Source organism: Belonocnema kinseyi, chromosome 9 (assembly GCF_010883055.1).
Source record: "Belonocnema kinseyi isolate 2016_QV_RU_SX_M_011 chromosome 9, B_treatae_v1, whole genome shotgun sequence".
Classification (NCBI taxonomy): Eukaryota; Metazoa; Arthropoda; class Insecta; order Hymenoptera; family Cynipidae; genus Belonocnema; species Belonocnema kinseyi.
The window spans coordinates 125,825,390-125,829,888 of NC_046665.1; positions in this window are offsets into that span (position 1 = coordinate 125,825,390).

Consider the following 4,499-nt stretch of genomic DNA (forward strand, 5'->3'; position numbering starts at 1 on the left):
TTACGCCAGTTCAAATAGAGTTTGAAAGAAGCAGATCTTAAAAATTCCAAATTAATTTTTTTCTGAAAATACATCTTCTTCGCTCTACTGAGAATCCAACCACAAAACTTACGAGTGCTGGTCGGGTGCTTTTCCCTTAAGCTACTAGAGAGATTCCAGATATTTCCAGCTGAGCAAAGGAGAAGACCTTTATTCAGAAAAATAAAAAAAAAATTTAATCCATAGCTCTTTCTACTCTAAAAAAAGGTAAGAATTTATCTTATTCTCTGATTATTATTATTTTTATTAATATTCTTTCGATCTCTCTAATAGCTTATGGGATAAAGCACCCGACCGGCATTAATTTATTATTTTTGAGTTCTACTAATTTCAAAATCAATTTAAACAGCCAAAACATAAAAAGGAGAACCAATTAATTTAAAATTGCCATTTGATGAATTTTTCATTGTAAATCTTAAAAATTAAAGAACCTTAAATTTCAAATTGTTTAAAATACAGATTTTTAAATTGAAAATCATCAAAATTGAACTATAAAAAAAAGATTCAAGAAGCACCTGCTCTGTTTAAACGACGGTGTTTTTTGAAAAACCATGATGACAATGTTTATTTTCATTTATGTTGGTGATTTATCAGAAGATTAGTGTGTATCCTAATTCAAAATGAATTGATAAATTGTGAAAGTAACCCCAAGGTTTTTTCGAGTATATATATCGCAATTTGGCAAACTCATTTCGAAAATATTGGAAAGTAAATCTCTGACATTTATTTTAATCGAATCATTGTCATTGTACTTGGTGAGTATGTAACGCTAAAGCCAATCCTCGAATCGAAACCTCATTCCACCTCCTAATTCTGCAACTAGGGATCTTTGTTCGTGGTACGTGAAAATCCATCCTCCCACTTCCCAAGGGAATTTTCGAGTATTATGTTCCCAGTAACCCCTACTTGGGACGATCGTTATCTTTTTAGGCTCTAGGTCCTCTAGGAGCTTCAGTGATCCGAGTGACTCAATTTTTATCGATCAAAATCTAACAAAGGCAGTCGCCTATCCAAAGAAGGGTTTGGGGGGGGGGGCGATAATAGAGCTGCCGGGTCGAATAAGGACACATAAACTTATTTCGCCACGAGTGGGAAGGCCCCTGAAAGCTTTCAAACAAATTTTCGAATTTCAATTTTTAAAGACTATATCTACCATAGATACAGAATTTCATTGGGTCAGATTTCGAATTTTTCATTACAATTTTCGGGGAATGTAGTTCAAAATGTTCTCTGACTGATAGGGAAAATAGAATTCAAAAATTTATTTTTAAAAAATTTTTATTAATTTTTTCACGATGCATGGCGCTTATGGGACTTCTCTAACTTTCAGCGTTTCGTTTATTGAGCGAATTTTGAGCAATAAAAAACTTCCAGCGAGAAAGTTATTAGGAAGAGTACAGAGAAGTTTTCTGGAAAATTTTAGTCCAATCGGAGTGATATTCAAGAAACTATTAACGTCTCAAGTCGATAGCGGCTATTGTCAAGTGGATAATACAGTTCACCGGCGCTAAAAATAAAAACTAATCAAGTAATCAGTTAGTATCAAAGTATTATGCATAAATAAATAATAATTCTCAATTATTGAATATTATGCAATATTATTTATTTATGCACAATACTACGATATTACATGATTACTTGATAAGTTTTTATTTTTGACGCCTGTATCATAAATCGGATCTGAGACTCTGGTTACAGCCCGCGCGTGAGTCGCCTAGCTGTCATCGTATTGAGACGTTAATAATTTTTTGAATATCAATTGGATTGCGCTCAAATTTTCCAGAAAACTTTTTTGTCTTGTTGTTAACGTCTTTCTCTCTGGAAGTTTTTTGTTTCTCAAAATTCGCATGATAAACGAAACGCTCGAAGTTAGATAAGTCCGATAAGCGCCACGCACTCAGAAAAAAAATTTACAACAATTTTTTTTAATTAACTTTCTGAATTAAGTTTGCTTGATCAGTCAAAAGAAATTTTAAAATATATTCCTTACAAATTTTATTTAAAAATCACTAAAACTGAATGACTGAGCACGAGTTGAAGTGAAAAACGAATCAAAATTAATTTTTGAAAAAATCCAGTTTTTTGGTTCTAATTATAAAACTAAAAACTGCAACTTTTTTCCAAGTGGAAAAAAAATGTGCAGTGAAATTCTACATATACATATAGTCTTTAAAAAATAAAATTCGAAAATGTTTATGAAAGCCCTAAAGAGTCTTCCCACTACCAGAAAAAGAAGTTTATGTGCCCTTCTTCAATCCAGCAGCTCAAATACCCTTCCCCCTCCATTCTCAGGGAGGGGGGGGGGGGTAACAATATTTTTAAAGTTATTTCTTTGCTTTGGAATTTTATTTTAAATTATATAATTATATTAATCATAAATGTTATAAATTTAATTTACAAACGTTTAAATAGGAACCATATTTTTGCATTTAGAAGCTATGTCTTGTATACCATAGTATAATTATTAATTAAGAAGAATAAAACATTCACAAAATTTTTGAAGTCAAGCAAAAACTATAAAAAGATTATTTCCAAACAAAAATATTTAGATTTTTAACTTTCCAATCGGGGTTGAAGCAGATTTTTTCTTGTCCTTGAAAAATTATTTGTTTGAAGAAATGGTTTTAACAGATCAAAAGTTGTCTTATTTATAAATAAATGGTATTATTTTCAGTGTCCTAAATTGAGGAATAAATTAAAAGTTTATAGATTTTGTAAATTATATAATTGCAAACAATTTTAAGTTAGGAACATTAAAAATTGGGAGATAACCATTTTTGTCGTACACATTTTAAATTAGAAGTTAAATTATTTTAATGTTAAGTCGTTGCAAATAAATAACTGTTCAGTTGTTATTTATGCATCAAAATTTGTTTTAGAATCTTTTAAAACATTTTCAAAAACTATATTTTCTTACTACAAATTCACTTTAAATTTTCCCAAGTACCTTAAAAAAATTTATTATATGTAACCCTTTTAAAATACCTAAAAAGCTACCAGATTTTATATCAAAATCTTTGAAAATTAAAATTGTATTTTACATTGTTTGGATTCTTTATAAATTCCAAATTAATTAACAATTTTTTTTAATCGTCTAATTAATCCTGTGAAATTTCCTCCAAATCTTTTAGATTATTATTTTAGGAGTTTGGAAAATGTTTTAAATTCTTTTTAAATATTCTGTTGAAGCTAATTTTTCTAAACAAAAAAAATATTTTCAATTTTTTAACGATTCTTAATAAATTTTTCATTATTTCGAAACCTTTTAAAATTCTTGAAAAGCTAATAAATTTTTGGCAGGAAATCTTGAAAAATCTACATTTTGTTTTATATTTTTGACATCTTTTTAAGTTTCAAATTATTTTTGAACTTGTTCAAAACTCCTAAATATCACTTAAACGTATTCCATTTTTTCCAAATTAATAAGTGTTTAATTGTTATTCACTTATCAAGATTTTCTTTTGGTTTGAAATATTCTTACATATTCTGCTGAAATTATATTTTCTGCATAAAAAAATTATTTTTAATTTTCTCAAAAATCTTAAGACAATTCTTCTACTATGTTATAACCTTTCAAAATCCCTAAAAACTTCAAAATTTTACTTAAAAAATTCTGAGTATGTTCAAGTTGAATTGGTTAAAAATGGTATATTTTATACTCAAAGAACAGATTGCTTATAAAGTTAAAAATAAGGTTAAAAATGAAGATCCAAAATTTAAATTTTTGATAGTATAAGCTTTCAGAATTACGCATCGTAAACTAAATGATTTCGTAATTGAAAAATTTAACAATTAAACTAATTATTTATCAGAAAATTTAAATTGAACCTGTTACAATTTCATAGAAAGTTGTCGATTCTGATTTTCAATTTAGTTTTTAATTTTTTCTTAAATAAATAAATATGTCAATTATAGAAAAATTCTTGTAATCGCCGACGTTTTATATATTTACATTATATAAGCATATTCCATCATGCTACAATAAACAAAAGCAAAATTTTATAAACAAATTATTTGTTGAAAATGTGTGTTTTTATAAATTTCAATAATTTAACGTTTTTTTATATTATAATGCAAGAAATTTAAATGGAAAATTAAATGTCAATTTTTTTAAATCATTAACCTCATGATAATTTCAGAAAAATTAATAATTTTTTGATAAATTTCATTATTTTTTCAACAAACTTAATAAACAAATGCATTATTTGGGCATTTGTCGACGGAAAAACTCGTTTTTTTCAATGTCAGTTTTTTAAATTAAAAAATTCATGATAATTTCAGGAACATTTATCACTATTTGATGCATTTTATTTTTTTCAAACAAATTTATTACACGAATGCATTATTCAGGCATTTGTCGTCACAAAAATTCTTTTTTTTTTTATGTCAATTTTTTAAATTAGGAACCTCATGATAATTTCAGAAAATATATAATTTGTTGATGATTTTTATAATTTTAT